The 26,939-nt window shown below is 38.1% G+C and overlaps 10 non-coding genes across 10 annotated transcripts; 6 read left to right on the top strand and 4 right to left on the bottom strand.

Annotated features, from left to right (window-relative positions):
- The first annotated feature begins 1,846 nt into the window (after positions 1–1,846).
- TRNAQ-CUG (transfer RNA glutamine (anticodon CUG)) lies at positions 1,847–1,918 on the top strand. The gene has a single exon. It is a non-coding gene; the product is annotated as a tRNA-Gln (tRNA).
- Positions 1,919–2,744: 826 nt separating this feature from the next.
- On the bottom strand, positions 2,745–2,816 carry TRNAQ-UUG (transfer RNA glutamine (anticodon UUG)). The gene has a single exon. It is a non-coding gene; the product is annotated as a tRNA-Gln (tRNA).
- An 11,841-nt stretch (positions 2,817–14,657) lies between these two features.
- Positions 14,658–14,729, bottom strand: TRNAQ-UUG (transfer RNA glutamine (anticodon UUG)). Its single transcript has one exon. It is a non-coding gene; the product is annotated as a tRNA-Gln (tRNA).
- Positions 14,730–16,276: 1,547 nt separating this feature from the next.
- On the top strand, positions 16,277–16,348 carry TRNAQ-CUG (transfer RNA glutamine (anticodon CUG)). Its single transcript has one exon. It is a non-coding gene; the product is annotated as a tRNA-Gln (tRNA).
- An 826-nt stretch (positions 16,349–17,174) lies between these two features.
- Positions 17,175–17,246, bottom strand: TRNAQ-UUG (transfer RNA glutamine (anticodon UUG)). The gene has a single exon. It is a non-coding gene; the product is annotated as a tRNA-Gln (tRNA).
- A 1,547-nt stretch (positions 17,247–18,793) lies between these two features.
- Positions 18,794–18,865, top strand: TRNAQ-CUG (transfer RNA glutamine (anticodon CUG)). The gene has a single exon. It is a non-coding gene; the product is annotated as a tRNA-Gln (tRNA).
- Positions 18,866–19,691: 826 nt separating this feature from the next.
- On the bottom strand, positions 19,692–19,763 carry TRNAQ-UUG (transfer RNA glutamine (anticodon UUG)). The gene has a single exon. It is a non-coding gene; the product is annotated as a tRNA-Gln (tRNA).
- Positions 19,764–21,310: 1,547 nt separating this feature from the next.
- Positions 21,311–21,382, top strand: TRNAQ-CUG (transfer RNA glutamine (anticodon CUG)). The gene has a single exon. It is a non-coding gene; the product is annotated as a tRNA-Gln (tRNA).
- A 2,445-nt stretch (positions 21,383–23,827) lies between these two features.
- TRNAQ-CUG (transfer RNA glutamine (anticodon CUG)) lies at positions 23,828–23,899 on the top strand. Its single transcript has one exon. It is a non-coding gene; the product is annotated as a tRNA-Gln (tRNA).
- Positions 23,900–26,336: 2,437 nt separating this feature from the next.
- On the top strand, positions 26,337–26,408 carry TRNAQ-CUG (transfer RNA glutamine (anticodon CUG)). Its single transcript has one exon. It is a non-coding gene; the product is annotated as a tRNA-Gln (tRNA).
- The last annotated feature ends 531 nt before the right edge of the window (positions 26,409–26,939 follow it).

The raw sequence follows: 26,939 nt of genomic DNA, 5'->3' as shown, positions 1-26,939 counted from the left end.
TGCATCAGCCCCTTGTGATGAGTTTGAGAAAACAGAGTCAGCTCACAAAATGTCTCATTATTTTGAGCAATTTAATTTCCATGTGTTCTAAAAGTTCTATAATTTGCTCACATCAAATAGACTTTTAAAATACAATCAATAAATTAATGTTTCACTCTACCCGTGTTAGATTTATGATATTTATGAATACACTTGACAGAAAAAGATTTGGTCATAAGTCATGAAAGTGGGCCCACCCAGATTTGAACTCGGATCCTTGGATTCAAAGTCCAAAGTGCTAACCATTACACCATGGAACCTCCCATGTGACAGGGGAGCAAATTGCTGCAGCAATGTGGACATTTCCCATTTTTTATTTTCTACAGTCAAAGACAAACAGAATTGTATTACTTTTCTATTCTGTTGAACTCTTGCCCATTGAACTATGTTAGGGAAGTATGTTGCACAAAGGACTCAAGTAACGCTATGACTCTGTTGAACAGTACTTTTTATGTGAGATAAGATTTTGCAATAAAAATTAACATTTCCCCGTGAATGCAATCTCTTCTGTCAAAACGGAAAGCTCAACCTAGTACAGGTGGGTTGATGGTGTTATGCTTGTCAATCTGGACTCTGAAAACAGGGATCTAAGTACAAAGCTCAAAGGGACTTATCTAAACTTTACGATTTTGTTTCCATTCAGTTCTTAGAAGTATTAATTGGAAAAACATCTCATTTACTTATAAACTTGTACGTATCAACTTATATGTATGTATCTCCCTATATATCGCTATATGTCTATGTATATTTATCGGAAAATATAAATATATACATTATAAAAATACATATAATTAATAGAGGTGAAAATAATGAACAGTTGTTGCCTCTCCGCATTTGAAACATGAGCGCCTTCTCCTTCCTCTTCTATATGTCCTGAAATTGAGATAGTCACTTTTTAATCAATTTTGATCTAACAACATAGTTGATTTGTACAAAGCATATCATACGATCTGTGAATAATTGTAAAAAAGAAAATTAGATCAGTACCTTTGAGGCCTCCAAGCAAAAGCTTATTTTTCATGATTGCAGATCGACTGTTGAAAATCAGCATGAGAAATGTTTTATTTCACAATTTCCATACTAATATACAAAAAACATTTCTACTATCTGAATGATACCGTCATTGTGGTTCTCTAGGTTTGATTTAAGAAACCATCTCTTTCAAAATGTGCTATATTCGCCTTTTCAATAGTGTGGAAATCTTCAAAAAGGAATGCTGGGAATCAGCCCTCTGAAATGCATTTCAGAAAAACAGGATATGATTTTGTAATGTCACACTATTTTGTCTAGGAATGTGATGTAAAAGTATTATAACGTTTGTATTTCTGTAACTTGTTCAAGCTGTTGGACATTTTGAAAGGAGTCAATATTTGTCTCTTTCAACCTACTGGTGTTGGATTGGAGCTATCAATAAACAAAGATGACAGAAATGGAAAAGGTCAAGAGTAGTAAAGAAGTACCTCAAAGAATTGGACTGGTACCTTTGCATGCAAAGTCCAAAGTGCCAACCATTGCTCTTTGGAGCCACCCATGTGAGAGACAGAGAAATGGATGTAGTAGTTTGGAAATGTAGAATGTTTTAATATTCTTCAGTCAAAGATGATCATTATTTTGTAAATTGCATGTCCTGATAAACGTTTGCACATTTAACACTGTTATGGAGAATGTAGCTGAAAAGAATCAAATCACATTATCGCTCTTTACACTATGAGCATTCAACTGAGATATCTTTTCATCAATGTAAGAAAAGCCCCCGCAATGATGCGCTCTCTTTTGTCTCAATGGAAAAATCCCTCACGTATGGCGGGGTTCCATGGTGTAATGGTTAGCACTCTGGACTCTGAATCCAGCGATCCGAGTTCAAATCTCGGTGGGACCTGCTTGAATTATGAGATTTAATATTTCACTAATTTCTTAGAATTTGGACTTGGAAAAACATAACGTCAAAGTTTTATACTGAAACTTATCAACGTATAAGTATGTATCTATGTATACATGGCTATATCCATCTAGATAGCGATAATACAATATAAAGAAATGAATTAATCATAAACATAAGTACAGAAGCTGAAAACTAAAAACTGTTCTTTCCCATCCACAATTTGAGCAAGAGGTTCTTTTTCTTTCTCATCTGTATGATCAGTAATAAGATAGTTAATTTTGCTGATTTCTTATCTGACAACATTCTTGACTTACACAGTTCATTTAATTGTGCATTTCTTTGAAAGAGGAATTCAGATTAATACATCTGACATGTCTTTCGAAAGATTCTACTTCATGGTTATGGATTTACTTTAGAAAAACAGAGTGTAAATATCTGTGTGTCTGAATTTCAAGATTGTTATTTAAAAGTTCATCTCTTCTGTCCCCTAAATACAAAATTTGATTCCTCAAGTTTTCTTTTAATGAAGGCTTTCCAATTTAAAAAGTTCCTTTTTCCCCTTATCAATAACAGTAAGATTTAAACAAGTAATATCTTGCATCAGCCCCTTGTGATGAGTTTGAGAAAACAGAGTCAGCTCACAAAATGTCTCATTATTTTGAGCAATTTAATTTCCATGTTTTCTAAAAGTTCTATAATTTGCTCACATCAAATAGACTCTTAAAATACAATCAATAAATTAATGTTTCACTCTACCCGTGTTAGATTTATGATATTTATGAATACACTTGACAGAAAAAGAATTGATCATAAGTCATGAAAGTGGTCCCACCGAGATTTGAACTTGGATCCTTGGATTCAAAGTCCAAAGTGCTAACCATTACACCATGGAACCTACCATGTGACAGGGGAGCAAATTGCTGCAGCAATGTGGACATTTCCCATTTTTTATTTTCTACAGTCAAAGACAAACAGAATTGTATTACTTTTCTATTCTGTTGAACTCTTGCCCATTGAACTATGTTAGGGAAGTATGTTGCACAAAGGACTCAAGTAACGCTATGACTCTGTTGAACAGTACTTTTTATGTGAGATAAGATTTTGCAATAAAAATTACCATTTCCCTGTGAATGCAATCTCTTCTGTCAAAACGGAAAGCTCAACCTAGTACAGGTGGGTTGATGGTGTTATGCTTGTCAATCTGGACTCTGAAAACAGGGATCTAAGTACAAAGCTCAGTGGGACTTATCTAAACTTTACGATTTTGTTTCCATTCAGTTCTTAGGAGTATTAATTGGAAAAACATCTCATTTACTTATAAACTTGTACGTATCAACTTATATGTATGTATCTCCCTATATATCGCTATATGTCTATGTATATTTATCGGAAAATATAAATATATACATTATAAAAATACATATAATTAATAGAGGTGAAAATAATGAACAGTTGTTGTCTCTCCGCATTTGAAACATGAGCGCCTTCTCCTTCCTCTTCTATATGTCCAGAAATTGAGATAGTCACTTTTTAATCAATTTTGATCTAACAACATACCTGATTTGTACAAAGCATATCATACGATCTGTGAATAATTGTAAAAAAGAAAATTAGATCAGTACCTTTGAGGCCTCCAAACAAAAGCTTATTTTTCATGATTGCAGATCGACTGTTGAAAATCAGCATGAGAAATGTTTTATTTCACAATTTCCATACTAATATACAAAAAACATTTCTACTATCTGAATGATACCGTCATTGTGGTTCTCTAGGTTTGATTTAAGAAAACATCTCTTTCAAAATGTGCTATATTCGCCTTATCAATAGTGTGGAAATCTTCAAAAAGGAATGCTGGGAATCAGCCCTCTGAAATGCATTTGAGAAAAACAGGATATGATTTTGTAATGTCACACTATTTTGTCTAGGAATGTGATGTAAAAGTATTATAAAGTTTGTATTTCTGTAACTTGTTCAAGCTGTTGGACATTTTGAAAGGAGTCAATATTTGTCTCTTTCAACCTACTGGTGTTGGATTGGAGCTATCAATAAACAAAGATGACAGAAATGGAAAAGGTCAAGAGTAGTAAAGAAGTACCTCAAAGAATTGGACTGGTACCTTTGCATGCAAAGTCCAAAGTGCCAACCATTGCTCTTTGGAGCCACCCATGTGAGAGACAGAGAAATGGATGTAGTAGTTTGGAAATGTAGAATGTTTTAATATTCTTCAGTCAAAGATGATCATTATTTTGTAAATTGCATGTCCTGATAAACGTTTGCACATTTAACACTGTTATGGAGAATGTAGCTGAAAAGAATCAAATCACATTATCGCTCTTTACACTATGAGCATTCAACTGAGATATCTTTTCATCAATGTAAGAAAAGCCCCCGCACTGATGCGCTCTCTTTTGTCTCAATGGAAAAATCCCTCATGTATGGCGTGGTTCCATGGTGTAATGGTTAGCACTCTGGACTCTGAATCCAGCAATCTGAGTTCAAATCTCGGTGGGACCTGCTTGAAATATGAGATTTAATATTTCACTAATTTCTTAGAATTTGGACTTCGAAAAACATAACGTCAAAGTTTTATACTGAAACTTATCAACGTATAAGTATGTATCTATGTATACATGGCTATATCCATCTAGATAGCGATAATACAATATAAAGAAATGAATTAATCATAAACATAAGTACAGAAACTAAAAACTGTTCTTTCCCATCCACAATTTGAGCAAGAGGTTCTTTTTCTTTCTCATCTGTATGATCAGTAATAAGATACTGGAAAGGGGCGACCACTCGGTCCCCCCGAACGTATGGCAGAGTGCCTCGATCCCCCCGGGAAGCCATTTTGGGCGGGAGGCGCGTCTCGGCTGGTATGCCCGAAGCGGCGTAGCCGGGGCGCGCTTTTTCCCGCCCTAGAGTGGGCTGGCCTAGACACTGACGCGGCTGGCCACGCCCTCGGGGCAGGCAGGGGCGGGTTTACGCCCGCCCTGAAGATGGATAAAAAGGGACGCAAGACCAGAAGACATCCTCTTGTTCCTGTGCTCTGAAGCTGCACCCCCTCGCTGCACGTGAGCTCGAGACGGAACGAAGAGCCAATTTTGAGCGTTTTAATCGTTCTTGTTTGTTTTACAGTTACTTTGTTGGAGAATGCCGAAGAAGGTGGGAAAGCGCATGACTACTGACCAGATGCTGCGTGTTCTCATGAAGGAGATGTCCGAGCTAAAGAAGCGGGTGGACAAGAATGAGGAAGGGGGTCCAAAACGTCCTTTGGGGGGAGCAGCCCCGGGAGGGAAAAACAAGAGGCCCAGGAGGGGGGCAGCGGGTGAAGACATCCCGGGTCCCAGTGCCCCGCTCGAGGCTCCAACTCCCGTGCCGGAGGAGGGGAATCCAATTCCCGTTGTGGTCACCCCCGTGTCCGAGGATGATATGCCGCCCGAGCTGGCAGCACAATTGGCAGCGTGGTTGGGTAAAGGTAACGAGGGCGCCACGGCTGTCGATGCGCAGGCGCTGATAAAGCAATTGCGTGAGAAACGGGAAGCAGCCAAGGTGCCCGTGCCGGCTGCAGTAGGGGACAAGACACCAGGGACGATTGCGACCACAGAGGCAGCGTCAGGTGCAGGTAAGCGGCCATTGCCGATCGCGAGGGATGAGTCAACACCCTCTCGGAGAGAAAAGTTGGGGCAACATGTTCCTTTGGCAATTAAGGAAAAGATTTGGGCGGGGGAGTATGTGAACATTTTCTCACTGCTTGTTGATCATTATGAGGTAGAGCATGTAAAGAGTCAGAAGGATCTCATGCATCCGAGTGTTTGGCGCGCAAAAATGGCCGCCTTTAAAGTGAATGAGAATATCGGCAATTGGGGCAATGCTTGGGGAATCTTTACATCAATCTTGGGGGAACGTAGACCTGAGTTGCTTTCCGAGTTCCCAATCTATCAATCACGAATCATGGGGTACTCGACATCGCACCAGGGTAATCATTGGTTCTGTTACGATAATCTGTTCAGAAAGGAAAAGGAGCATAATAAAAGTTTAACCTGGGATTGTTATGATTCCTTGACTTGGGATAAAATGAAGGAGTCAGGAATGTTGAAAATGCCGTTGGTGGGAAGTAATGTTGGCGAATCCTCCCGGCAATATGCGGGGATGCCCTTTCGATCAGGTACGGGTGCCGACGAGTACTCGAAACCTGCCGGCAGTACCGGAAAAAGGGGTTTCTGCTTTAATTTCAACAGGGGTAAATGTACTAGACCCCAGGGATCGTGTAAATTCAAACATGAATGTAGTGGTTGTGGGTCGTCCCATCCTGAGTCCTCGTGCAGAGCCAGAACGGGTGATAATGGGGGGAGAGGAGGTGCCAAACAGGTCTAATATAGTCCGAGGGGCGCCTTTACCTACCCCGATTGATACCCTGGCGATGATTCCCTGGCTCAGTGAATACCCGGATCGTACTTCTGCTGGGGTGCTGCGGAACGGTTTTTCGTATGGTTTCCGCATCCCGGTAGGGGACTTTCAGGGTGTGGAGAAGTGCAAAAATCAACTTTCCGTCCTGCAGCATACGACCGTAGTACAGGATAAGATCCGGAAAGAGGTGACTCGAGGTCGGGTCGCCGGCGCGTTTAGTGTACCCCCGGTCCAGAATTTTGTTTGTTCTCCCTTAGGGGTAGTCCCCAAGAAAGACCCCGGTGAGTTCCGACTGATTCACAATTTATCAGCTCCGCGAGGTCTTTCCGTAAATGATGCAATCGATCCAGAAGTGTGTTCGGTGCGGTACGCATCCTTCGATGAGGCCGTAGCCATTTTGAATCGCCTGGGGCCCGGGGCGCTGATGGCGAAGTCAGATATCGAGTCAGCGTTCCGATTGCTCCCGGTACACCCAGACGACCAGCGTCTCCTAGGATTCATGTTTCAGGGTTGTTATTACATGGATAGGTGTATGCCAATGGGGTGCTCTATATCCTGTGCTTATTTCGAGAAATTCAGTAGTTTTCTACAATGGGTATTCACAAAGAAAACAGGTTTCCAAGATGTAATGCACTACCTTGATGATTTTCTGTTTCTTGGGGCGGCCGGGGATCTTGAATGTGGCCGGGCCTTGGCCGAATTTTGTATGTTAATGGAACAGTTTGGTGTGCCATTGGCGCCGGGTAAAACAGTGGGTCCTACGACTTGCCTTGAGTTTCTGGGGATCGAGTTGGACTCCATTGAAGGGTGTTTCCGTTCGCCAGCTGAGAAAGTGTTGAAGTTCAGGGCTGCGCTGCAAGTGTGTATAAATGCATCAAAAGTTACGCTGCAACAATTACAGCAGTTGGTGGGACAGTTGAATTTTGCCCTGAGGGTAATACCAATGGCCCGCCCCTTTTCCCGTTCAATTGCCCAAGCGATGGTCGGCCTTAAAGAGTGCCATCATCGCACGAGACTATCGGCCGAGATCCGCCAGGACATGCGTATTTGGTTAGCATTTCTGGCAGACTTCAATGGTAGAATCGTCTGGAATGAACCAGCCGTGTCTTCTGAAGAGCTGGGGCTATGGACAGATTCAGCAGGAAGCATAGGTTTTGGCGCCATCTTCGGCACGAAATGGTCGGCACAAAGATGGCCGACATGGTGGCATGAGAATGGTCTGACGAGTAATATTGCTTTCCTGGAACTGTTTCCCATCTTGGTGGCCTTGAGAACATGGCCCGATGGGTTCAAGGATCACTCTGTCATATTTTGGTCTGACAATATGACCGTGGTCGAGTGCATCAATAGTCAGGCAGCACGTTGTAAACTGATTTTAAGACTGCTTAAGGAAATTGTTTTACTATGTATGCAATTGAACGTGCTATTCAGAGCAAAGCATGTTCCAGGGGTGATGAATCAGGCGGCTGACGCACTGTCTCGTTTTCAAATGCAGGCTTTTTCGGGTTTCCTCCCCTCAGCGGACCCAGAGCCGGCACCCTTTCCCGAAGCTCTCTGGTCTCTCGGTGCCCCGAACTTCGTCACCTCGTGGGAGAGAGTCTAGCACCAAGGACGAGGAAGGCATACGAAGGGGCGTTTCGGGCCTATTTAGCCTTTTTGGGGAGTGATAGAGAGCGACTTTGGGGTCACGAGGAATGGGTAGTGAATTTCCTGATGTCCTTACGTAGGGCTGGGAAATCGGTGGCTACGGCCCAGAGGCATCGTGCGGCCATTTCCTTTGTTGCCAGAGCACACGCTATCCAGGACCCAACAGCGTCTTTCGTTGTACAGAAAGCGCTGCGTGGGTGGCAACGCCTTGAGGGTCGCAGAGTAGATGAAAGGCGCCCGATAGGTTTGGATAGATTGTCCCAGTTGTTGGCCACACTCCCGGCCACATGTTCATCTCAGTTTGAGGCGGTGCTGTTCCGAGCCGCTTTTACGCTAGCATTTCACGGAGCAATGCGGGTAAGCGAACTAGTTGCAAGGAACAAACTGGATGTGGCAGGGGGTTTGTGCCAGGAACACGTTCAGATCAGGGGAGAAACAATGACTGTCTCCTTTGTAAAATCCAAGACTGATCAAGATGGGATGGGTGACTGCGTCATCATACGCAGGATTCCTGGGTCCTCCATATGTCCGGTAAAGTGTTTAGAGGATTACCTAGCACGAAGGGTGGCATCATGGGGGGGACTTTGTTAAGACACGCTGACGCCACCCCACTGACGAAATTTCAGTTTCAGCGGGTGCTTGCGATGTCAATTGCCGCTGCGGGCTTGAACCCGGGCGAATTTGGGACCCATTCCTTTCGGATAGGGGCTGCTACGGAAGCTACAGCCAGGGGTCTTAATGTTGAGCAAGTGAAACGAGTGGGGCGTTGGTCCTCCAATTGTTATAAAAGATACGTGCGGTTGCACATGTTGTGAAGCTGTAATAATGTACTCACGCTTCTTGTTTTTGTTTGGTTTTCAGTTACGCAAGCTTACGAGGCGGGGCGGACTATGCAGTCGACCCTACACCGGGCCAGCGGTCAGACATCACCGGCTGTGAAAAAGGAGGTGTGGGTCGTGGGCCACTCATACGTGAGGCGTGCCGCAGACGTATTCAAAGCAGGTGACATGATTCACGTAGCTGGGGAATACGGGTACAGGATGTCCTTCTACGGAAGGGGCGGTCTCTGTATTGACCAGTTTCAAACATTTTTCGAGGGTTTGTTAGGGCGGACAAGGTCACCGCCGTCTATAGTTATAGTGCATGTTGGGGGCAATGATTTGGTCACCATCGGTAGACGACTACTCCTGGAGGCAATGCTTTCCACTGTAAGTTGGTTGGCGAGGAGAGTTCCGGGGTGCACGATTGCATGGTCCCATTTGATTCCACGAAAGGTGTGGCGGGGGGCTAGCTCTATTCCTGCTTTGAACCATTCTGTTAGGAAGCTTAACAATAAAGTGAGTAGGTTGTTCCGTTCCAGGACATTGCATTCTATTTCTCATAGCTGTATTAATGATGACATTATGTATTTGGGGGATGGTGTGCATTTGTCTTGGGTGGGGAATGAGTTACTCTTAGGAGACTTCTTAGCATGGTTAAAATCGTTGAAACATGACCTTTAGGTAGGAGTTGTGTGGGGGGTCCGGATAGCCGGTCAACTATCCGGCCTGTGGCGGTAAGGTCATGATCGGTGAGCACTAATTGGAAGATCCCTATGAGTGGGCGTCACCCAACACGGATGGGAGCGCTCGGGGGAGGTGGCCTTTGGCCCCTCAACGGGGAGGCGGTCCCTTCTAAGGATGGGTCGCCGAAAGAAGAGGAAAGGCGGTCAAGGCCCCTTCCTGTGTAGGAGGGGTTACAGCCCCCTCCTGGGGAATTTCCCGGGGCCAGTGACATCTGCGACGGCAGATGCGGTAAGTTGTGTGGGGTTGGGGGGAGGTCTACGATACCTTCTAGATACCTCACACGAGTCTTCGAACGACCTTTAACTGGCGTCGAGTTGATAAGTGCCCCCGTCAAGTCAAGGGAAATTGGTAGTAGTTGCACTTGAGTACGCCTCAGTGCTGTCGCCCCTCCAAGTGGGGGGGGTATGTCTGGTTAGGGATCTTGACACCGGTCACGACCTTGCCGTTGGCCCTTAAACGTTAGGATGTACAATTTCAATATTTCAAGTAAATGTTTTGTAGGATGTTAGTTCGGCTAGGAGAACCTCTGTATTAGAGAATCTGTTAAGGTTAGCCAAACATCGCAATGTGGTATGAAATTGTACATTAATGTTTAAATGTTTTTAATTTTTTGTTTTAATAAATACGGCCGGGAGGGTCACTCCCTCCCACTTCCAAAAAACTTCAAGAACTGTTTCCGGTTTCCCTCCTTTGGGGATTGTGTTGAGAGGGGGTGGCGGGTATCTCAGCCATATGGAAAGGGGCGACCACTCGGTCCCCCCGAACGTATGGCAGAGTGCCTCGATCCCCCCGGGAAGCCATTTTGGGCGGGAGGCGCGTCTCGGCTGGTATGCCCGAAGCGGCGTAGCCGGGGCGCGCTTTTTCCCGCCCTAGAGTGGGCTGGCCTAGACACTGACGCGGCTGGCCACGCCCTCGGGGCAGGCAGGGGCGGGTTTACGCCCGCCCTGAAGATGGATAAAAAGGGACGCAAGACCAGAAGACATCCTCTTGTTCCTGTGCTCTGAAGCTGCACCCCCTCGCTGCACGTGAGCTCGAGACGGAACGAAGAGCCAATTTTGACCCACCCACCAGCCCCTGAGGACAGCCAGTTGTTTTAATAAATTTGATCAATTATTCTATTTCGTTTACAGGTTATTGTAGTGTTGTGTTGATGTTGAATGTGTAATAAAGATTGGTCTAATTTTACAAGTTTGTGATTAAAGAACTTCGGTTGTAAGGTCCATTTATAAACAGGTTTTTTCGGTCATAGTGGCCAATGTAGTTTCGTTTAGTTAGCATTTGTCGTATTTATTTTGGTCGGGCGGTAAGGTCATGATCGGTGAGCACTAATTGGAAGATCCCTATGAGTGGGCGTCACCCAACACGGATGGGAGCGCTCGGGGGAGGTGGCCTTTGGCCCCTCAACGGGGAGGCGGTCCCTTCTAAGGATGGGTCGCCGAAAGAAGAGGAAAGGCAGTCAAGGCCCCTTCCTGTGTAGGAGGGGTTACAGCCCCCTCCTGGGGAATTTCCCGGGGCCAGTGACATCTGCGACGGCAGATGCGGTAAGTTGTGTGGGGTTGGGGGGAGGTCTACGATACCTTCTAGATACCTCACACGAGTCTTCGAACGACCTTTAACTGGCGTCGAGTTGATAAGTGCCCCCGTCAAGTCAAGGGAAATTGGTAGTAGTTGCACTTGAGTACGCCTCAGTGCTGTCGCCCCTCCAAGTGGGGGGGGTATGTCTGGTTAGGGATCTTGACACCGGTTACGACCTTGCCGTTGGCCCTTAAACGTTAGGATGTACAATTTCAATATTTCAAGTAAATGCTTTGTAGGATGTTAGTTCGGCTAGGAGAACCTCTGTATTAGAGAATCTGTTAAGGTTAGCCAAACATCGCAATGTGGTATGAAATTGTACAATAATGTTTAAATGTTTTTAATTTTTTGTTTTAATAAATACGGCCGGGAGGGTCACTCCCTCCCACTTCCAAAAAACTTCAAGAACTGTTTCCGGTTTCCCTCCTTTGGGGATTGTGTTGAGAGGGGGTGGCGGGTATCTCAGCCATATTAATTTTGCTGATTTCTTATCTGACAACATTCTTGACTTACACAGTTCATTTAATTGTGCATTTCTTTGAAAGAGGAATTCAGATTAATACATCTGACATGTCTTTCGAAAGATTCTACTTCATGGTTATGGATTTACTTTAGAAAAACAGAGTGTAAATATCTGTGTGTCTGAATTTCAAGATTGTTATTTAAAAGTTCATCTCTTCTGTCCCCTAAATACACAATTTGATTCCTCAAGTTTTCTTTTAATGAAGGCTTTCCAATTAAAAAAGTTCCTTGTTCCCCTTATCAATAACAGTAAGATTTAAACAAGTAATATCTTGCATCAGCCCCTTGTGATGAGTTTGAGAAAACAGAGTCAGCTCACAAAATGTCTCATTATTTTGAGCAATTTAATTTCCATGTGTTCTAAAAGTTCTATAATTTGCTCACATCAAATAGACTTTTAAAATACAATCAATAAATTAATGTTTCACTCTACCCGTGTTAGATTTATGATATTTATGAATACACTTGACAGAAAAAGATTTGGTCATAAGTCATGAAAGTGGTCCCACCCAGATTTGAACTCGGATCCTTGGATTCAAAGTCCAAAGTGCTAACCTTTACACCATGGAACCTCCCATGTGACAGGGGAGCAAATTGCTGCAGCAATGTGGACATTTCACATTTTTTATTTTCTACAGTCAAAGACAAACAGAATTGTATTACTTTTCTATTCTGTTCAACTCTTGCCCATTGAACTATGTTAGGGAAGTATGTTGCACAAAGGACTCAAGTAACGCTATGACTCTGTTGAACAGTACTTTTTATGTGAGATAAGATTTTGCAATAAAAATTAAGATTTCCCCGTGAATGCAATCTCTTCTGTCAAAACGGAAAGCTCAACCTAGTACAGGTGGGTTGATGGTGTTATGCTTGTCAATCTGGACTCTGAAAACAGGGATCTAAGTACAAAGCTCAGTGGGACTTATCTAAACTTTACGATTTTGTTTCCATTCAGTTCTTAGAAGTATTAATTGGAAAAACATCTCATTTACTTATAAACTTGTACGTATCAACTTATATGTATGTATCTCCCTATATATTGCTATATGTCTATGTATATTTATCGGAAAATATAAATATATACATTATAAAAATACATATAATTAATAGAGGTGAAAATAATGAACAGTTGTTGCCTCTCCGCATTTGAAACATGAGCGCCTTCTCCTTCCTCTTCTATATGTCCTGAAATTGAGATAGTCACTTTTTAATCAATATTGATCTAACAACATAGCTGATTTGTACAAAGCATATCATACGATCTGTGAATAATTGTAAAAAAGAAAATTAGATCAGTACCTTTGAGGCCTCCAAGCAAAAGCTTATTTTTCATGATTGCAGATCGACTGTTGAAAATCAGCATGAGAAATGTTTTATTTCACAATTTCCATACTAATATACTAAAAACATTTCTACTATCTGAATGATACCGTCATTGTGGTTCTCTAGGTTTGATTTAAGAAAACATCTCTTTCAAAATGTGCTATATTCGCCTTATCAATAGTGTGGAAATCTTCAAAAAGGAATGCTGGGAATCAGCCCTCTGAAATGCATTTGAGAAAAACAGGATATGATTTTGTAATGTCACACTATTTTGTCTAGGAATGTGATGTAAAAGTATTATAAAGTTTGTATTTCTGTAACTTGTTCAAGCTGTTGGACATTTTGAAAGGAGTCAATATTTGTCTCTTTCAACCTACTGGTGTTGGATTGGAGCTATCAATAAACAAAGATGACAGAAATGGAAAAGGTCAAGAGTAGTAAAGAAGTACCTCAAAGAATTGGACTGGTACCTTTGCATGCAAAGTCCAAAGTGCCAACCATTGCTCTTTGGAGCCACCCATGTGAGAGACAGAGAAATGGATGTAGTAGTTTGGATATGTAGAATGTTTTAATATTCTTCAGTCAAAGATGATCATTATTTTGTAAATTGCATGTCCTGATAAACGTTTGCACATTTAACACTGTTATGGAGAATGTAGCTGAAAAGAATCAAATCACATTATCGCTCTTTACATTATGAGCATTCAACTGAGATATCTTTTCATCAATGTAAGAAAAGCCCCCGCACTGATGCGCTCTCTTTTGTCTCAATGGAAAAATCCCTCACGTATGGCGGGGTTCCATGGTGTAATGGTTAGCACTCTGGACTCTGAATCCAGCAATCCGAGTTCAAATCTCGGTGGGACATGCTTGAATTATGAGATTTAATATTTCACTAATTTCTTAGAATTTGGACTTGGAAAAACATAACGTCAAAGTTTTATACTGAAACTTATCAACGTATAAGTATGTATCTATGTATACATGGCTATATCCATCTAGATAGCGATAATACAATATAAAGAAATGAATTAATCATAAACATAAGTACAGAAGCTGAAAACTAAAAACTGTTCTTTCCCATCCACAATTTGAGCAAGAGGTTCTTTTTCTTTCTCATCTGTATGATCAGTAATAAGATAGTTAATTTTGCTGATTTCTTATCTGACAACATTCTTGACTTACACAGTTCATTTAATTGTGCATTTCTTTGAAAGAGGAATTCAGATTAATACATCTGACATGTCTTTCGAAAGATTCTACTTCATGGTTATGGATTTACTTTAGAAAAACAGAGTGTAAATATCTGTGTGTCTGAATTTCAAGATTGTTATTTAAAAGTTCATCTCTTCTGTCCCCTAAATACAAAATTTGATTCCTCAAGTTTTCTTTTAATGAAGGCTTTCCAATTAAAAAAGTTCCTTGTTCCCCTTATCAATAACAGTAAGATTTAAACAAGTAATATCTTGCATCAGCCCCTTGTGATGAGTTTGAGAAAACAGAGTCAGCTCACAAAATGTCTCATTATTTTGAGCAATTTAATTTCCATGTTTTCTAAAAGTTCTATAATTTGCTCACATCAAAAAGACTCTTAAAATACAATCAATAAATTAATGTTTCACTCTACCCGTGTTAGATTTATGATATTTATGAATACACTTGACAGAAAAAGAATTGATCATAAGTCATGAAAGTGGTCCCACCGAGATTTGAACTCGGATCCTTGGATTCAAAGTCCAAAGTGCTAACCATTACACCATGGAACCTACCATGTGACAGGGGAGCAAATTGCTGCAGCAATGTGGACATTTCCCATTTTTTATTTTCTACAGTCAAAGACAAACAGAATTGTATTACTTTTCTATTCTGTTGAACTCTTGCCCATTGAACTATGTTAGGGAAGTATGTTGCACAAAGGACTCAAGTAACGCTATGACTCTGTTGAACAGTACTTTTTATGTGAGATAAGATTTTGCAATAAAAATTAAGATTTCCCCGTGAATGCAATCTCTTCTGTCAAAACGGAAAGCTCAACCTAGTACAGGTGGGTTGATGGTGTTATGCTTGTCAATCTGGACTCTGAAAACAGGGATCTAAGTACAAAGCTCAGTGGGACTTATCTAAACTTTACGATTTTGTTTCCATTCAGTTCTTAGAAGTATTAATTGGAAAAACATCTCATTTACTTATAAACTTGTACGTATCAACTTATATGTATGTATCTCCCTATATATCACTATATGTCTATGTATATTTATCGGAAAATATAAATATATACATTATAAAAATACATATAATTAATAGAGGTGAAAATAATGAACAGTTGTTGCCTCTCCGCATTTGAAACATGAGCGCCTTCTCCTTCCTCTTCTATATGTCCTGAAATTGAGATAGTCACTTTTTAATCAATTTTGATCTAACAACATAGCTGATTTGTACAAAGCATATCATACGATCTGTGAATAATTGTAAAAAAGAAAATTAGATCAGTACCTTTGAGGCCTCCAAGCAAAAGCTTATTTTTCATGATTGCAGATCGACTGTTGAAAATCAGCATGAGAAATGTTTTATTTCACAATTTCCATACTAATATACAAAAAACATTTCTACTATCTGAATGATACCGTCATTGTGGTTCTCTAGGTTTGATTTAAGAAAACATCTCTTTCAAAATGTGCTATATTCGCCTTATCAATAGTGTGGAAATCTTCAAAAAGGAATGCTGGGAATCAGCCCTCTGAAATGCATTTGAGAAAAACAGGATATGATTTTGTAATGTCACACTATTTTGTCTAGGAATGTGATGTAAAAGTATTATAAAGTTTGTATTTCTGTAACTTGTTCAAGCTGTTGGACATTTTGAAAGGAGTCAATATTTGTCTCTTTCAACCTACTGGTGTTGGATTGGAGCTATCAATAAACAAAGATGACAGAAATGGAAAAGGTCAAGAGTAGTAAAGAAGTACCTCAAAGAATTGGACTGGTACCTTTGCATGCAAAGTCCAAAGTGCCAACCATTGCTCTTTGGAGCCACCCATGTGAGAGACAGAGAAATGGATGTAGTAGTTTGGAAATGTAGAATGTTTTAATATTCTTCAGTCAAAGATGATCATTATTTTGTAAATTGCATGTCCTGATAAACGTTTGCACATTTAACACTGTTATGGAGAATGTAGCTGAAAAGAATCAAATCACATTATCGCTCTTTACATTATGAGCATTCAACTGAGATATCTTTTCATCAATGTAAGAAAAGCCCCCGCACTGATGCGCTCTCTTTTGTCTCAATGGAAAAATCCCTCACGTATGGCGGGGTTCCATGGTGTAATGGTTAGCACTCTGGACTCTGAATCCAGCGATCCGAGTTCAAATCTCGGTGGGACCTGCTTGAATTATGAGATTTAATATTTCACTAATTTCTTAGAATTTGGACTTGGAAAAACATAACGTCAAAGTTTTATACTGAAACTTATCAACGTATAAGTATGTATCTATGTATACATGGCTATATCCATCTAGATAGCGATAATACAATATAAAGAAATGAATTAATCATAAACATAAGTACAGAAGCTGAAAACTAAAAACTGTTCTTTCCCATCCACAATTTGAGCAAGAGGTTCTTTTTCTTTCTCATCTGTATGATCAGTAATAAGATAGTTAATTTTGCTGATTTCTTATCTGACAACATTCTTGACTTACACAGTTCATTTAATTGTGCATTTCTTTGAAAGAGGAATTCAGATTAATACATCTGACATGTCTTTCGAAAGATTCTACTTCATGGTTATGGATTTACTTTCGAAAAACAGAGTGTAAATATCTGTGTGTCTGAATTTCAAGATTGTTATTTAAAAGTTCATCTCTTCTGTCCCCTAAATACACAATTTGATTCCTCAAGTTTTCTTTTAATGAAGGCTTTCCAATTAATAAAGTTCCTTGTTCCCCTTATCAATAACAGTAAGATTTAAACAAGTAATATCTTGCATCAGCCCCTTGTGATGAGTTTGAGAAAACAGAGTCAGCTCACAAAATGTCTCATTATTTTGAGCAATTTAATTTCCATGTTTTCTAAAAGTTCTATAATTTGCTCACATCAAATAGACTCTTAAAATACAATCAATAAATTAATGTTTCACTCTACCCGTGTTAGATTTATGATATTTATGAATACACTTGACAGAAAAAGAATTGATCATAAGTCATGAAAGTGGTCCCACCGAGATTTGAACTCGGATCCTTGGATTCAAAGTCCAAAGTGCTAACCATTACACCATGGAACCTACCATGTGACAGGGGAGCAAATTGCTGCAGCAATGTGGACATTTCCCATTTTTTATTTTCTACAGTCAAAGACAAACAGAATTGTATTACTTTTCTATTCTGTTGAACTCTTGCCCATTGAACTATGTTAGGGAAGTATGTTGCACAAAGGACTCAAGTAACGCTATGACTCTGTTGAACAGTACTTTTTATGTGAGATAAGATTTTGCAATAAAAATTAAGATTTCCCCGTGAATGCAATCTCTTCTGTCAAAACGGAAAGCTCAACCTAGTACAGGTGGGTTGATGGTGTTATGCTTGTCAATCTGGACTCTGAAAACAGGGATCTAAGTACAAAGCTCAGTGGGACTTATCTAAACTTTACGATTTTGTTTCCATTCAGTTCTTAGAAGTATTAATTGGAAAAACATCTCATTTACTTATAAACTTGTACGTATCAACTTATATGTATGTATCTCCCTATATATCGCTATATGTCTATGTATATTTATCGGAAAATATAAATATATACATTATAAAAATACATATAATTAATAGAGGTGAAAATAATGAACAGTTGTTGCCTCTCCGCATTTGAAACATGAGCGCCTTCTCCTTCCTCTTCTATATGTCCTGAAATTGAGATAGTCACTTTTTAATCAATTTTGATCTAACAACATAGCTGATTTGTACAAAGCATATCATACGATCTGTGAATAATTGTAAAAAAGAAAATTAGATCAGTACCTTTGAGGCCTCCAAGCAAAAGCTTATTTTTCATGATTGCAGATCGACTGTTGAAAATCAGCATGAGAAATGTTTTATTTCACAATTTCCATACTAATATACAAAAAACATTTCTACTATCTGAATGATACCGTCATTGTGGTTCTCTAGGTTTGATTTAAGAAAACATCTCTTTCAAAATGTGCTATATTCGCCTTATCAATAGTGTGGAAATCTTCAAAAAGGAATGCTGGGAATCAGCCCTCTGAAATGCATTTGAGAAAAACAGGATATGATTTTGTAATGTCACACTATTTTGTCTAGGAATGTGATGTAAAAGTATTATAAAGTTTGTATTTCTGTAACTTGTTCAAGCTGTTGGACATTTTGAAAGGAGTCAATATTTGTCTCTTTCAACCTACTGGTGTTGGATTGGAGCTATCAATAAACAAAGATGACAGAAATGGAAAAGGTCAAGAGTAGTAAAGAAGTACCTCAAAGAATTGGACTGGTACCTTTGCATGCAAAGTCCAAAGTGCCAACCATTGCTCTTTGGAGCCACCCATGTGAGAGACAGAGAAATGGATGTAGTAGTTTGGAAATGTAGAATGTTTTAATATTCTTCAGTCAAAGATGATCATTATTTTGTAAATTGCATGTCCTGATAAACGTTTGCACATTTAACACTGTTATGGAGAATGTAGCTGAAAAGAATCAAATCACATTATCGCTCTTTACATTATGAGCATTCAACTGAGATATCTTTTCATCAATGTAAGAAAAGCCCCCGCACTGATGCGCTCTCTTTTGTCTCAATGGAAAAATCCCTCACGTATGGCGGGGTTCCATGGTGTAATGGTTAGCACTCTGGACTCTGAATCCAGCGATCCGAGTTCAAATCTCGGTGGGACCTGCTTGAATTATGAGATTTAATATTTCACTAATTTCTTTGAATTTGGACTTGGAAAAACATAACGTCAAAGTTTTATACTGAAACTTATCAACGTATAAGTATGTATCTATGTATACATGGCTATATCCATCTAGATAGCGATAATACAATATAAAGAAATGAATTAATCATAAACATAAGTACAGAAGCTGAAAACTAAAAACTGTTCTTTCCCATCCACAATTTGAGCAAGAGGTTCTTTTTCTTTCTCATCTGTATGATCAGTAATAAGATAGTTAATTTTGCTGATTTCTTATCTGACAACATTCTTGACTTACACAGTTCATTTAATTGTGCATTTCTTTGAAAGAGGAATTCAGATTAATACATCTGACATGTCTTTCGAAAGATTCTACTTCATGGTTATGGATTTACTTTAGAAAAACAGAGTGTAAATATCTGTGTGTCTGAATTTCAAGATTGTTATTTAAAAGTTCATCTCTTCTGTCCCCTAAATACAAAATTTGATTCCTCAATTTTTCTTTTAATGAAGGCTTTCCAATTAAAAAAGTTCCTTGTTCCCCTTATCAATAACAGTAAGATTTAAACAAGTAATATCTTGCATCAGCCCCTTGTGATGAGTTTGAGAAAACAGAGTCAGCTCACAAAATGTCTCATTATTTTGAGCAATTTAATTTCCATGTTTTCTAAAAGTTCTATAATTTGCTCACATCAAATAGACTCTTAAAATACAATCAATAAATTAATGTTTCACTCTACCCGTGTTAGATTTATGATATTTATGAATACACTTGACAGAAAAAGAATTGATCATAAGTCATGAAAGTGGTCCCACCGAGATTTGAACTCGGATCCTTGGATTCAAAGTCCAAAGTGCTAACCATTACACCATGGAACCTACCATGTGACAGGGGAGCAAATTGCTGCAGCAATGTGGACATTTCCCATTTTTTATTTTCTACAGTCAAAGACAAACAGAATTGTATTACTTTTCTATTCTGTTGAACTCTTGCCCATTGAACTATGTTAGGGAAGTATGTTGCACAAAGGACTCAAGTAACGCTATGACTCTGTTGAACAGTACTTTTTATGTGAGATAAGATTTTGCAATAAAAATTAAGATTTCCCCGTGAATGCAATCTCTTCTGTCAAAACGGAAAGCTCAACCTAGTACAGGTGGGTTGATGGTGTTATGCTTGTCAATCTGGACTCTGAAAACAGGGATCTAAGTACAAAGCTCAGTGGGACTTATCTAAACTTTACGATTTTGTTTCCATTCAGTTCTTAGAAGTATTAATTGGAAAAACATCTCATTTACTTATAAACTTGTACGTATCAACTTATATGTATGTATCTCCCTATATATCGCTATATGTCTATGTATATTTATCGGAAAATATAAATATATACATTATAAAAATACATATAATTAATAGAGGTGAAAATAGTGAACAGTTGTTGCCTCTCCGCATTTGAAACATGAGCGCCTTCTCCTTCCTCTTCTATATGTCCTGAAATTGAGATAGTCACTTTTTAATCAATTTTGATCTAACAACATAGTTGATTTTTACAAAGCATATCATACGATCTGCGAATAATTGTAAAAAAGAAAATTAGATCAGTACCTTTGAGGCCTCCAAGCAAAAGCTTATTTTTCATGATTGCAGATCGACTGTTGAAAATCAGCATGAGAAATGTTTTATTTCACAATTTCCATACTAATATACAAAAAACATTTCTACTATCTGAATGATACCGTCATTGTGGTTCTCTAGGTTTGATTTAAGAAAACATCTCTTTCAAAATGTGCTATATTCGCCTTATCAATAGTGTGGAAATCTTCAAAAAGGAATGCTGGGAATCAGCCCTCTGAAATGCATTTGAGAAAAACAGGATATGATTTTGTAATGTCACACTATTTTGTCTAGGAATGTGATGTAAAAGTATTATAAAGTTTGTATTTCTGTAACTTGTTCAAGCTGTTGGACATTTTGAAAGGAGTCAATATTTGTCTCTTTCAACCTACTGGTGTTGGATTGGAGCTATCAATAAACAAAGATGACAGAAATGGAAAAGGTCAAGAGTAGTAAAGAAGTACCTCAAAGAATTGGACTGGTACCTTTGCATGCAAAGTCCAAAGTACCAACCATTGCTCTTTGGAGCCACCCATGTGAGAGACAGAGAAATGGATGTAGTAGTTTGGAAATGTAGAATGTTTTAATATTCTTCAGTCAAAGATGATCATTATTTTGTAAATTGCATGTCCTGATAAACGTTTGCACATTTAACACTGTTATGGAGAATGTAGCTGAAAAGAATCAAATCACATTATCGCTCTTTACACTATGAGCATTCAACTGAGATATCTTTTCATCAATGTAAGAAAAGCCCCCGCACTGATGCGCTCTCTTTTGTCTCAATGGAAAAATCCCTCACGTATGGCTTGGTTCCATGGTGTAATGGTTAGCACTCTGGACTCTGAATCCAGCGATCCGAGTTCAAATCTCGGTGGGACCTGCTTGAATTATGAGATTTAATATTTCACTAATTTCTTAGAATTTGGACTTGGAAAAACATAACGTCAAAGTTTTATACTGAAACTTATCAACGTATAAGTATGTATCTATGTATACATGGCTATATCCATCTAGATAGCAATAATACAATATAAAGAAATGAATTAATCATAAACATAAGTACAGAAGCTGAAGACTAAAAACTGTTCTTTCCCATCCACAATTTGAGCAAGAGGTTCTTTTTCTTTCTCATCTGTATGATCAGTAATAAGATAGTTAATTTTGCTGATTTCTTATCTGACAACATTCTTGACTTACACAGTTCATTTAATTGTGCATTTCTTTGAAAGAGGAATTCAGATTAATACATCTGACATGTCTTTCGAAAGATTCTACTTCATGGTTATGGATTTACTTTAGAAAAACAGAGTGTAAATATCTGTGTGTCTGAATTTCAAGATTGTTATTTAAAAGTTCATCTCTTCTGTCCCCTAAATACACAATTTGATTCCTCATGTTTTCTTTTAATGAAGGCTTTCCAATTAATAAAGTTCCTTGTTCCCCTTATCAATAACAGTAAGATTTAAACAAGTAATATCTTGCATCAGCCCCATGTGATGAGTTTGAGAAAACAGAGTCAGCTCACAAAATGTCTCATTATTTTGAGCAATTTAATTTCCATGTTTTCTAAAAGTTCTATAATTTGCTCACATCAAAAAGACTTTTAAAATACAATCAATAAATTAATGTTTCACTCTACCCGTGTTAGATTTATGATATTTATGAATACACTTGACAGAAAAAGATTTGGTCATAAGTCATGAAAGTGGTCCCACCCAGATTTGAACTCGGATCCTTGGATTCAAAGTCCAAAGTGCTAACCTTTACACCATGGAACCTCCCATGTGACAGGGGAGCAAATTGCTGCAGCAATGTGGACATTTCACATTTTTTATTTTCTACAGTCAAAGACAAACAGAATTGTATTACTTTTCTATTCTGTTCAACTCTTGCCCATTGAACTATGTTAGGGAAGTATGTTGCACAAAGGACTCAAGTAACGCTATGACTCTGTTGAACAGTACTTTTTATGTGAGATAAGATTTTGCAATAAAAATTAAGATTTCCCCGTGAATGCAATCTCTTCTGTCAAAACGGAAAGCTCAACCTAGTACAGGTGGGTTGATGGTGTTATGCTTGTCAATCTGGACTCTGAAAACAGGGATCTAAGTACAAAGCTCAGTGGGACTTATCTAAACTTTACGATTTTGTTTCCATTCAGTTCTTAGAAGTATTAATTGGAAAAACATCTCATTTACTTATAAACTTGTACTTATCAACTTATATGTATGTATCTCCCTATATATCGCTATATGTCTATGTATATTTATCGGAAAATATAAATATATACATTATAAAAATACATATAATTAATAGAGGTGAAAATAATGAACAGTTGTTGCCTCTCCGCATTTGAAACATGAGCGCCTTCTCCTTCCTCTTCTATATGTCCTGAAATTGAGATAGTCACTTTTTAATCAATTTTGATCTAACAACATAGCTGATTTGTACAAAGCATATCATACGAACTGTGAATAATTGTAAAAAAGAAAATTAGATCAGTACCTTTGAGGCCTCCAAGCAAAAGCTTATTTTTCATGATTGCAGATCGACTGTTGAAAATCAGCATGAGAAATGTTTTATTTCACAATTTCCATACTAATATACAAAAAACATTTCTACTATCTGAATGATACCGTCATTGTGGTTCTCTAGGTTTGATTTAAGAAAACATCTCTTTCAAAATGTGCTATATTCGCCTTATCAATAGTGTGGAAATCTTCAAAAAGGAATGCTGGGAATCAGCCCTCTGAAATGCATTTGAGAAAAACAGGATATGATTTTGTAATGTCACACTATTTTCTCTAGGAATGTGATGTAAAAGTATTATAAAGTTTGTATTTCTGTAACTTGTTCAAGCTGTTGGACATTTTGAAAGGAGTCAATATTTGTCTCTTTCAACCTACTGGTGTTGGATTGGAGCTATCAATAAACAAAGATGACAGAAATGGAAAAGGTCAAGAGTAGTAAAGAAGTACCTCAAAGAATTGGACTGGTACCTTTGCATGCAAAGTCCAAAGTGCCAACCATTGCTCTTTGGAGCCACCCATGTGAGAGACAGAGAAATGGATGTAGTAGTTTGGAAATGTAGAATGTTTTAATATTCTTCAGTCAAAGATGATCATTATTTTGTAAATTGCATGTCCTGATAAACGTTTGCACATTTAACACTGTTATGGAGAATGTAGCTGAAAAGAATCAAATCACATTATCGCTCTTTACATTATGAGCATTCAACTGAGATATCTTTTCATCAATGTAAGAAAAGCCCCCGCACTGATGCGCTCTCTTTTGTCTCAATGGAAAAATCCCTCACGTATGGCGGGGTTCCATGGTGTAATGGTTAGCACTCTGGACTCTGAATCCAGCGATCCGAGTTCAAATCTCGGTGGGACCTGCTTGAATTATGAGATTTAATATTTCACTAATTTCTTAGAATTTGGACTTGGAAAAACATAACGTCAAAGTTTTATACTGAAACTTATCAACGTATAAGTATGTATCTATGTATACATGGCTATATCCATCTAGATAGCGATAATACAATATAAAGAAATGAATTAATCATAAACATAAGTACAGAAGCTGAAAACTAAAAACTGTTCTTTCCCATCCACAATTTGAGCAAGAGGTTCTTTTTCTTTCTCATCTGTATGATCAGTAATAAGATAGTTAATTTTGCTGATTTCTTATCTGACAACATTCTTGACTTACACAGTTCATTTAATTGTGCATTTCTTTGAAAGAGGAATTCAGATTAATACATCTGACATGTCTTTCGAAAGATTCTACTTCATGGTTATGGATTTACTTTAGAAAAACAGAGTGTAAATATCTGTGTGTCTGAATTTCAAGATTGTTATTTAAAAGTTCATCTCTTCTGTCCCCTAAATACAAAATTTGATTCCTCAAGTTTTCTTTTAATGAAGGCTTTCCAATTAAAAAAGTTCCTTGTTCCCCTTATCAATAACAGTAAGATTTAAACAAGTAATATCTTGCATCAGCCCCTTGTGATGAGTTTGAGAAAACAGAGTCAGCTCACAAAATGTCTCATTATTTTGAGCAATTTAATTTCCATGTTTTCTAAAAGTTCTATAATTTGCTCACATCAAAAAGACTTTTAAAATACAATCAATAAATTAATGTTTCACTCTACCCGTGTTAGATTTATGATATTTATGAATACACTTGACAGAAAAAGATTTGGTCATAAGTCATGAAAGTGGTCCCACCCAGATTTGAACTCGGATCCAAAGTCCAAAGTGCTAACCTTTACACCATGGAACCTCCCATGTGACAGGGGAGCAAATTGCTGCAGCAATGTGGACATTTCACATTTTTTATTTTCTACAGTCAAAGACAAACAGAATTGTATTACTTTTCTATTCTGTTCAACTCTTGCCCATTGAACTATGTTAGGGAAGTATGTTGCACAAAGGACTCAAGTAACGCTATGACTCTGTTGAACAGTACTTTTTATGTGAGATAAGATTTTGCAATAAAAATTAAGATTTCCCCGTGAATGCAATCTCTTCTGTCAAAACGGAAAGCTCAACCTAGTACAGGTGGGTTGATGGTGTTATGCTTGTCAATCTGGACTCTGAAAACAGGGATCTAAGTACAAAGCTCAGTGGGACTTATCTAAACTTTACGATTTTGTTTCCATTCAGTTCTTAGAAGTATTAATTGGAAAAACATCTCATTTACTTATAAACTTGTACGTATCAACTTATATGTATGTATCTCCCTATATATCGCTATATGTCTATGTATATTTATCGGAAAATATAAATATATACATTATAAAAATACATATAATTAATAGAGGTGAAAATAGTGAACAGTTGTTGCCTCTCCGCATTTGAAACATGAGCGCCTTCTCCTTCCTCTTCTATATGTCCTGAAATTGAGATAGTCACTTTTTAATCAATTTTGATCTAACAACATAGCTGATTTGTACAAAGCATATCATACGATCTGCGAATAATTGTAAAAAAGAAAATTAGATCAGTACCTTTGAGGCCTCCAAGCAAAAGCTTATTTTTCATGATTGCAGATCGACTGTTGAAAATCAGCATGAGAAATGTTTTATTTCACAATTTCCATACTAATATACAAAAAACATTTCTACTATCTGAATGATACCGTCATTGTGGTTCTCTAGGTTTGATTTAAGAAAACATCTCTTTCAAAATGTGCTATATTCGCCTTATCAATAGTGTGGAAATCTTCAAAAAGGAATGCTGGGAATCAGCCCTCTGAAATGCATTTGAGAAAAACAGGATATGATTTTGTAATGTCACACTATTTTGTCTAGGAATGTGATGTAAAAGTATTATAAAGTTTGTATTTCTGTAACTTGTTCAAGCTGTTGGACATTTTGAAAGGAGTCAATATTTGTCTCTTTCAACCTACTGGTGTTGGATTGGAGCTATCAATAAACAAAGATGACAGAAATGGAAAAGGTCAAGAGTAGTAAAGAAGTACCTCAAAGAATTGGACTGGTACCTTTGCATGCAAAGTCCAAAGTACCAACCATTGCTCTTTGGAGCCACCCATGTGAGAGACAGAGAAATGGATGTAGTAGTTTGGAAATGTAGAATGTTTTAATATTCTTCAGTCAAAGATGATCATTATTTTGTAAATTGCATGTCCTGATAAACGTTTGCACATTTAACACTGTTATGGAGAATGTAGCTGAAAAGAATCAAATCACATTATCGCTCTTTACACTATGAGCATTCAACTGAGATATCTTTTCATCAATGTAAGAAAAGCCCCCGCACTGATGCGCTCTCTTTTGTCTCAATGGAAAAATCCCTCACGTATGGCTTGGTTCCATGGTGTAATGGTTAGCACTCTGGACTCTGAATCCAGCGATCCGAGTTCAAATCTCGGTGGGACCTGCTTGAATTATGAGATTTAATATTTCACTAATTTCTTAGAATTTGGACTTGGAAAAACATAACGTCAAAGTTTTATACTGAAACTTATCAACGTATAAGTATGTATCTATGTATACATGGCTATATCCATCTAGATAGCAATAATACAATATAAAGAAATGAATTAATCATAAACATAAGTACAGAAGCTGAAAACTAAAAACTGTTCTTTCCCATCCACAATTTGAGCAAGAGGTTCTTTTTCTTTCTCATCTGTATGATCAGTAATAAGATAGTTAATTTTGCTGATTTCTTATCTGACAACATTCTTGACTTACACAGTTCATTTAATTGTGCATTTCTTTGAAAGAGGAATTCAGATTAATACATCTGACATGTCTTTCGAAAGATTCTACTTCATGGTTATGGATTTACTTTAGAAAAACAGAGTGTAAATATCTGTGTGTCTGAATTTCAAGATTGTTATTTAAAAGTTCATCTCTTCTGTCCCCTAAATACACAATTTGATTCCTCATGTTTTCTTTTAATGAA

Source organism: Lissotriton vulgaris, unplaced genomic scaffold (genome assembly GCF_964263255.1).
Source record: "Lissotriton vulgaris unplaced genomic scaffold, aLisVul1.2 SCAFFOLD_4450, whole genome shotgun sequence".
NCBI lineage: Eukaryota > Metazoa > Chordata > Amphibia > Caudata > Salamandridae > Lissotriton > Lissotriton vulgaris.
The sequence above is the reverse complement of the archived record's forward strand: the minus strand, read 5'-3'. Positions and strand labels throughout refer to the sequence as shown.